Source organism: Nannospalax galili, unplaced genomic scaffold (assembly GCF_000622305.1).
Source record: "Nannospalax galili isolate Female #2095 unplaced genomic scaffold, S.galili_v1.0 scaffold886, whole genome shotgun sequence".
Taxonomy (NCBI): Eukaryota; Metazoa; Chordata; class Mammalia; order Rodentia; family Spalacidae; genus Nannospalax; species Nannospalax galili.
Window position 1 is genome coordinate 2,784,710 of NW_008355971.1, and position 9,607 is coordinate 2,794,316.

Below are 9,607 nucleotides of genomic sequence, written 5' to 3' on the forward strand. Positions count from 1 at the left end.
TGAGCCACCATACCTGGCTAAAAGATTTTTATTATGTTAGTCTCTAAAAGAATAGAAGCAGCCAGATGTGCTGGCACATACCTTTAATCCCAGCACTCAGGAGGCAGAGGTAAGTGGATCTCTGTGAGTTCAAGGCCAGCCTGGTCTACATAGTGAGTTAGTGCTGGGGCTACAGGGAGACCCTGTGTCAAAAAAAAAAAAATAGAAGCAAGATTTTTGTTAATAAAAAAGATATACAAAGAAATTTGTATTTCAGGACAAAGCTTGTCACTGTCACAGTAGGCAAAAGAAACAAAATTGTTGGACAGAGTTGAACACCTGAGTACTCGCTTTGTTGTCTTAGGGGAGGAGTGCTGGTAGATAAAGTCAGGAGTTTGATTTTTTTTTTTTTTTTTTTTTTTTTTTTTTTTTAAAAAAAAAAAAAAAAAAAAAGAGGACGATAAATCTTTCACTGTGATATATCAACAGGCTGGCCTTGAACTCACAGAGCTCCACCTGCCTCTGCCTCCCAAGTGCTGGGATTAAAGGCGTGCACGACCACACCCGGCAGGAGTTTGATTTTCAAAAAGTGTCCCAGATTGGCTGTTGTGATGGTTTAATCGGTAATGCCCTTGTCACCAAGCCTGGTCATCTGAGTTCAATCCCCAGGACCCACATGGTAGAAAGAGAGAACTGAACCAACATCAGCAAGTTCCCCTCTGACCTCCACATGTGGGCTGTGGTGCACACTCACAAATACACAAACATAGACACATACACAAAATAAATGAATAAATGTTAGAGAGAGAGAGAGAGAGAGAGAGAGAGAGAGAGAGAGAGAGATCCAGGGATGTTAGTGCATGCCTTTAATCCCAGTGGATCGTGGTGAGTTAGAGGCCAGCCTGGTGTACATAGCAACTTCCAGAGACCACCCTGGGCTACATAGTCTCGAAGAAGAAGGGGGGAGGGGGAGAAGGAAGGGGAAGAGGAGAAAGAACAGGTAGAAGGGAGTCACCTCAAGAAACATTATTTGGGGAGCTGAAGAGATGATTCAGTGGTTAAGAATGCATACTATTGCAGAGGACTGGATTTCAGTTCCCAGCACCCAAATCAGGTGGCTTATAACAGCAGGAAACTCCAGTTTCAATATAATCTGATGCCCTCTTCTGACCTCCATGGGCATTGCACACACATGGTACACATACATATATGAAGGCAAAACACTCATACACCCAAAATAAAAATAAATTTTTAATTAAAAATAAAGCAAAAAGCTAGAGAAATGACACAGCAGTTAAGAGCACTAACTGCTCCTGCAGAAGACCTGGGTTCAGTTCCCAGCACCCCCTGGCAGCTAACAACTGTCCCTAACTCCAGTTCCAGGAGAACTGACACCTTCTTCTGGCCTCCACTAGCATTGCACACGCATAGTACACTTAACATACTTAAACACTCATACACATAAATTTCAAAAAAATCAAAACAAAACAAAAAACCAACAGAGCCAAGCCAGGAGGCAAAGGCAGGCAAATCTCTGTGAGATTGAGACCAACTGGGACTACAGGGAGACCCTCTTTCAAAATACACACACACACACACACACACACACACACACATCCACAAACACCAAACCTATATCTAAGGCTATAGCTCAGTGGTAGAATGCTTGCCTAGCATGTTTGAGGCCCCGAGTACAATTCCCAGCACCAAAATTTTAAAAAGTACAAGATGACATGTGTCCTAGTTTGTTCTTCATTGCTGTGACAAAACACTCTGACCACTACCAACTTGGGGAGGAAAGGGTTTATTTATCTTACATCTCCCTGGTCACAGTTCATCAGAGAGCCTAAGGTAGGAACTCAGGGCAGGAACCTGGAGGCAGGAGCTGGAGCACAGGCCATGGAGGAACTCTGCTTACTGGCTTGTTTCCCTGCCCCCTGCTCCACCTGCTTTCTTTTCCCACCCAAGCCCTCCTTCCCCGGGGGGGGACTACTCACAGTGGGCTGGGCCCTCCCACATCACTCAACAATCAAGAAAATGCCCCACAGACATGGCCACAGGCCAGTCCAATGGAGGCAATTCCCCAATTGAGGCTCCCTCAACCCAGGTGTATCAAGTTGACACTAAAGCTAGCCAGCACAGCATAGATTCAAATTCTGGCTCCCTCACTTAGTAACTGTGTGACTTTGCCCAAACACCCCCTTCAGGGACCCTGTCGATAAATCACTTGCCACACTAACATGAGAACCCAAGCTTGAATCTCTAGCACCCACAAAGAAAAGTAGGTATGACATGTGCATCTCTAACCCCAGCACTGGGAAGATGGGGACAGAAGGGTCCCTGGGCCTGGCTGGTCAACCAGTCTAGCTAGTCCGGGAGCTCCAGGGTCCATGAGAGACCTAATTAACTAACTAACTAACTAACTAAATAACTAAATAAATAAATAAATAAATAAATAAATAAAAGCAGAGAACAATGGAACAAGATGTTCAACATCAGTCTCTGGCACACACACACGTATTCAAACCCACGAATGCCCACCCACTCATGCATACATACACATATCCACACACAAATAGCTATTTCCATACTCCCATCAACTGAGACACGCCTACCTCACAGAGCTGGTCTTGAGAATGGACTGATTTCACATAGGGAAGACTGTTAAGCCTGGGCAAAGCCACCCTGAGCTTTGTAAGGGCAAGGGACTGGAGATGCTCAAACTGTGACGTCCCAGGGAGTGTCGTATAGGACTCTCTGACAGACAGATGCACTATCTTCCCATGCTTGGTTGGGCCTGCTGGCCTGGCATCACCACAGCTCAGCTTGTTGACTATCAGGTGCTCCAAGAAAGGAGGGGCAGGGAGAGGTGTGAGACCAGCCACACCTCCCAACTGAGGGGTAGGGGCTAAAGGTATATAGGAGGGAGAATTCTAGAGGAGGCTCTCTCACCATTTTGTGGAGGAAGTTACCATCCATGATTGGGTGAAGATTTTCCAGTGTGGCTTTAGGAGGGAGCACCCACACTCCTGCAAGTAAACCCTCACCTATTGCTCTGTAAGTAAGCCCAGTAAACGCACTAGTTTCGGAGACTGCAGTTTGGCGAAATCATACCTCACTTTGTCATTGGAACCAAGGGAGGAGAGGGTAGACGTTGTTTATGCCTCCCCCCCAAGAAAGAACTTTAGCTACAGAGAGGAACAGGTTGATGGAAACCTGTATTAACTTCTTTTTGCTGCTGCGACAAAGTACCCCAAACTCAATAGGTTTAAACAGTGGTATGGATCTGCAATCGTGTCTCCGGGCTAAAGTCGAGGGGTTGGCAGGATTTCTGAGGCTACTCCAGGGAGAATATGTGTTTTGTTGTTTCTTTCAGCTTCTGGTGACTGCATGTTGGCTAGGCACCAGGGATTACATCTAAATTCCAGGTAACAGCTGGACGTGGTGGTACATGTCTGTAATTCCAGCACTTGAGAGGATGAGGCAGAAGGATTGCCTATTAGGTCAAGGCTAGCTCAGGCTACATAGTGAGGCACTATCTTAAAAAAAAAACCACACACACTTGGGAGGCAGAGGCAGGCGGATCTCTGTGAGTTCAAGGCCAGCCTGGTCTACATAGTGAGTTCCAGGCCAGCCTGGTCTATATAGTGAGTTCCAGGCCAGCCTGGTTTACATAGTGAGTTCCAGGACAGCTGGGGCTACAGGGAGACCCTGCTTCAAAAAGACAAACACACACACACATACACACATACAAATTAATTAGTTAATTTCATTTAAGAAAGTGCTACCTCTCCCTGTTGCTTCTTCCTGGCCATGTAAATTGCAGGAAGTTGCAAGCTCATTCTTACTGGAACTTTACTGAGACAGAGACTAAAGGCCACACTCAACAGCAAAAGAAGCTTTTCAATCTGCATGGCAGACTGTGCATCGATGGGGATGGTGTGGCTGAGGTCAATCCATAGGACATGTCCCAGTGATTTTATTTTATTTGAAAGATTTATTTATTAATGTTTTTTATTGTACATGTATGAGTGTATTGCCTTCATGTGTTTAAGTGCACCTGTGTCGTGCAATGCCCATTGAAGTCAGAAGAGGGCATTGGACCCCCTGGAATTGGCGTTATAGATGGTTGTTAGCCAACATGTGGGTGATGGGAATTGAACCTGTGTCCTCTGCAAGAGCAGCCAGTGTACTTACTTAACAGCTGAGCTATCTTTCCAGCTGGATTTTTTTTTTTAGTGTGTATGCATGTTATGCCTGCATGTGTGTAAGTGCACCTGTGTCATGCAGTGCGTGTGGAGGACAGAAGAGGGTGTCCAATCCCCTGGAACTGGAGTTATGAACAGTTGTTAGCCACCTTATGGGTGCTGGGATTCAAACCCTGGTCTTCTTACAAGAACAGCCAGTGCTCTTAAACTGCTGAGTCATCTCTCCAGCCCCTGAAAGATTTATTTTTAATTATGTGTATGTGTGTGTGTCTGCGTGGGCGTATGTGCATATGGGTGCAGGTGTCCACAGAGGCCAGTGGTGTTGGATCCCCTGGAGCTGGAGTTACAGACGTTTATGAGCCACTCAATGTGGATGTTGGAAACCGAACTCAAGTCCTCTGGAAAAGCAAAAAATACTCCTAACCCCTGAGCCATCTCTCCAGCCCCTCTCAGTGATTTTTATCAAGCCCATTTCACAGATGGGTAGATGGGGGAAAGGGAGCAGGGTTTGAAACATGGCAGATGATCAAGACTATCAGTAAACCAGCAGTTCCATGAATGAGCCCTGGTTCTCATAAAGCTCAGCCTGGATGAGAGAATTCCCATGAAGAGAAGTGACAGCATTTCAAGGCAGATTATATATTTATGATCAACATGTATGATTTTGGGAGATATCAAGAAAACTGTGCCCAAGCCAGGCATGATGGCGCATGCCTTTAGTCCCAGCACTCAGGAGGCAGAGACAGGCAGATCTTTGTGAGATCAAGGCCAGCCTGGTCTACATAATGAGTTCCAGGCCAGCTGGGGCTACAGGGAGACCCTGTCTCAAAAAAAGACCAAAAAAGGAAAAAAAAAAGAAAAAACAAAACCGTGCCCATTGCAGAAATTTATGAAGAGCTATATGAGGGTGTGTGTGTGTGTGTGTGTGTGTGTGTGTGTGTGTGTGTCTAGAATGGTGAAGTGTGCCTATAATCCCAGCAGTGCAGAAGGCTGAGACACGAAGATTTCAAGTTCAGAGCCAGCCTGAAATTCATAGTGAGGCCCTGTTGAAAGAAAGAAAGGAAAGGAGGAAGGAGGGAGGGAGAGAGGGAGGGAGGGAGGAGAAAAGAAAGAAAGGAAGGGAGAGAGAGAGAGAGAGAGCAAGCTAGCTGTCTCTGGCAGCATATACACTAAAACTGGAACAGTACAGAGATTAGCACCACCTTGTACAGGATGAAACAAAAATTTGTGAAACATTCTATATCTTTTGCAAACCCATGGATCCCACATAGTGAAAGGAACCGACTTCTGCAAGTTGTCCTGTCTTCCACACATGCTGTTGAACTGTGCCCCTGCCCCAGCAAAATAAATAGCTGCAGCAAAAAATTTCAAAAGAGAGGGGGATATCTATCTATAAGTAAGGTATATTGTACTAGGTCAGAATGAACCTCATTGCTAAAACTATCATCTAGAATTAGGGGTTGTCTAAAGCTTCATAAATGTTTTGCTATTTTTGACTTGAGGGAAGAGATAGGGAAGCAACTTTATAGTTTTCAAAGCACAGCAATAGACTAAGAATGTCCTATGACCATTCTATCATCAAAGTCCAAAACCTAAGTAGATATGCTTTTTAAACCTCCAGGGATGGAAGTGTGGCTCAGTGGTGGAGCACCTGCCTAGAATCCCCCAGTGAGGGGCTGGGGTGTGGCTCAGTGGTGGAGCACCTGCCTAGAATCCCCCAGTGAGGGGCTGGGGTGTGGCTCAGTGGTAGAGCACCTGCCTAGAACCCCCCAGTGAGGGGCTGGGGTGTGGCTCAGTGGTAGAGCACCTGCCTAGAACCCCCCAGTGAGGGGCTGGGGTGTGGCTCAGTGGTAGAGCACCTGCCTAGAACCCCCCAGTGAGGGGCTGAGGGCAAGGTTCTGGGTTGCATACTTTGCAAGCATGTGTAAGGTCTTGGGTTCCATCCCCAGGAGCCCAGTATAAAAGGAACATAAAAGGTACTTCAAAATACTCTTTTTTCTTTTCTTTTTTTTTCTTTTCTTTTTTTTTTCTTTTCCTTTTAGACAGGACCCTGTCACTATGTAGCCCCAACTAACCTGGAACTCAGAGATCCACCTATCTCTGCCTCCTGAGTGCTGGGATTAAAAGTTGCAGCACCACACCTGACTCTTCAAACTACTATTATATCCCACAATCATCTCTTTTCCTGAAATTCATGTTCCAAAAATATATGTCTTTGGACTTCCTCAAACAAATCATATTCCCAAGTTGTTATGCTTTGAATATGCCAGCCTGCCGTCAGAAAGTGCACATAAGCCTATTTTTAAGAAGAAAACATAAAATCATGGGGCTGGAGAGATGGTTCAGAGGTTATGAGCACTTGCTCTTCTTCCAGATGTTGGGTTCCCAGCATCCACATCAGGTGGCTCACAACCGCCTGGAGCTCCAGCTGCAGAAGATCTGATGTCTTCTGGGCCTGGTGGGCACACACATGGCAGACACACAGATACACGCAAATACACACGAATACAATTTATTTGAAAACATAAAATCAGAATATGTCTGTGGTGGTTAACCTTAATTGTCAACTTGATGAGATCTAGAATCTCCTGGGCGACAGACCCCTGGGCATGCCTATGGGGAGTGTTGTGATTAGGTTAACTGAGCTGAGAAGTCCTGCCCATTGTGGATGGCACCACTCCCTGGGAATGTATGAAGAGGAGAAAGCGAATCATTAAGATGACTCAGAAGGTAAGGGTGCCAATCCCAGACCTGAGTTCAGCATCCAAATTCCATATGGTGGAAGGAGAATCACCACCTACAAGCTGTCCTCTGACCACCACACACATGCTGTCACATAAATGTGCACCCCCTGCAACACACACAATAATATAAAAAAGAAATGAAAGAGAAAGTAAGCTTAGTACAAGCATTCATTGCTCTCTGCTTCCTGATTGTGAATGTGTTGTGACCAGCTGCTTCTGGCTCCTGTCGCCTTGACCTCCTGCTGAGATGGACTCCTGTGAGCCAAACTAAGCCCTTTCTCCCATAAATTGCTTTAGTTAAGTATTTTTTTCACAGCAACAGGAACAAAACTGAGACAATGTGCTTCCCCTTTAGGAATGAAAAGCTAGCTTCCAATTGATTAACCGTCAGCCAGATTTATATGCCAAAGAAAATCTCAAAGCAGATGTATTTTCAGTTATTGTTATTTTTGTTTGTTTGGTTGGTTTTGATTTGAGAAAGGGTTTCACGTAGCCCAGGCTGGCCTCAAACTGGTTATGTAACTGAGGATGACCTTGAACTCCTGATTCAGTTCTTAAGTCATGCAACAGCTGTAACTGAATTCCACGAATAAGTGACCACTATTAGATGATAAAAAATAATAAGTAGATTATGAAACTTTCTGTGGTTTTATTGTGGGTTTTAATTGCATTTATTTATATGTGTGTGTTGCATGTGGAGCTCACAAGACAACTTGAGGGAGTTGGTCCTCTTCTACCATGCGGGTCCCGGGGATTGAATTCAGGTCTTCAGGTTTAGTGGTAAGCGCTTTTACCTGCTGAGCCATCTTGCTGGCCCTTGTTTTGTTTTTGTTACACAGTATCTCATACAGCTCATGCTGTCCTTGAACTCACTATGTAGCCAAAGATGATCTGGAACTCCTGATCCTTTGCCTCCACCTCACTAGTGCTAGGATTAAAGAAAGGCATGGGCTACCATGCCTGGCTATCTTATAACTCTTATTTCTGTTGCTATGTCAAAATACCTGAGGCTGGGTATTATAAAGAAAATTCATGGACTTATATCATGGTTTAAAGGCTGAAAATCTAAGAGTAGGTGGTTCTACCTGTTTGGCCTCTGGCAAGAGCGCTCTTAGCTGAGTTACTACATGGCAGATGACATCATGGTGGGGTCACATTCAAGAACTATCACATTAACCTCTTCCTAGGGTGACTATGACCTATTTATCTCCTACCAGGCTCCACCTCTTAAATGTTCTGCCATCTCAACACAACCACATGGAGGATCACACTTGAGCCATGAGCCTTTGGAAGATAAATGACCTCCAAGTCACAGACCCTTATCACAGTTGAATTATTGATTTCCTTGTTGAATGAATGAACACTTTAGAAAACACTGAGTTCATATCTACAAGGGTGAGGATGGGGGGATGGGGGAATGTTGGTCAAAGAATTCTGACTTGCAATTTGAAGATAAATAAGTTATGCAGCCCTGCTGTGCAACTTTATGACTATAATTAATAATAATGTATTGCCTGGTGTGGTGGTGCACACCTTTAGTCCCAGCACTCAGGATGCAGAGGCAGGCAGATCTTGGTGAGATCAAGACCAGCCTGGTCTACATAGTGAGTTCCAGGCCAGCTGGGGCTACAGGGAGACCCACATATATATGGGGTTTGTTTTCCTTTTTTCTGGCAGTACTGGGGATTGAACCCAGGGCCTTGTACATGCCAGGCAAGACCTCTATTGAACTACATCTCCAGTCTTGGAATTTAAGAGAGATTTTAGGTATTTTTTTCAATGCATATGAATATTTTGCCTGTACATATGTGAGTGTACCATTTGTGTGCAATGTCCACAGGGGCCAGAAGAGGCTGTCAGAGTCTCTGGAACTGGAGTTTCAGGCGGTTGTTAGTCCCCATGTGGGTTCTGGGAATCAATCCAGCTCCTACGCAAGAACAGTCAGTGCTCTTAACCACTGAGCCGTCTCTTTAGCCCCAGGTATTTGACTTTTTGAGTCCCTTACTTATCTTAACATGATGGTCTTGAATTTCACCCATTTTCTGAAAGTGGCATGATTTTATTTTGTGCCTGAATAATATGCCATTATGCATATATCACGTTTTCCTTATCCATTCTTCCGTTGACAGGCATGTTGGCTCTATAACTAGGCTACTGTGTGCCCATATTTCTGTTGTAGCTGCCTTCCCCCCATCCCATTATATGTCTGAGAGTGGGATCATGGATGTTATGGTAGTTCTGTTCACAGGATTCTTGATTCTTTTTTTTTTTTTTTTTTTTTTTTTTTTATATTCTGGATGTTAAAGCTTGGCCAGATGTGGTGAAGATTTTCTCACTTTCTGTGGGTTTTCTCTTCACTTCCTTGGTTGCTTCTTTTGATGTACAGAAGTTTTCTAGTTTAATGAGGTTCGATTTGTTGATTCTTGACCTTGTTTCCTGAGCAATTGATGTCAGGTTTAGAAAATCCTCTCTTACACCTGTATCTTGTGGGTTATTGCCAACATTTCCTTCTAACAGTTTCAGAGTTTCAGACTTCACATTGAGGTCTTTTCCATTTGGAGTTGACATTTGTGCAAGGTGAAAGCGAGGGATTTAGTTTCATTCTTCTACAGGTCGAGATCGAGTTTTGCCAGCAGCATTTACTGAACATGCTGTCTTTCCTCCACTGAGTCAAAA

General features: G+C 44.6%; 1 pseudogene; it reads left to right on the forward strand.

Annotated features, from left to right (window-relative positions):
- Positions 1-5,334: 5,334 nt before the first annotated feature.
- On the forward strand, positions 5,335-5,434 carry LOC115067789 (annotated as a pseudogene).
- The last annotated feature ends 4,173 nt before the right edge of the window (positions 5,435-9,607 follow it).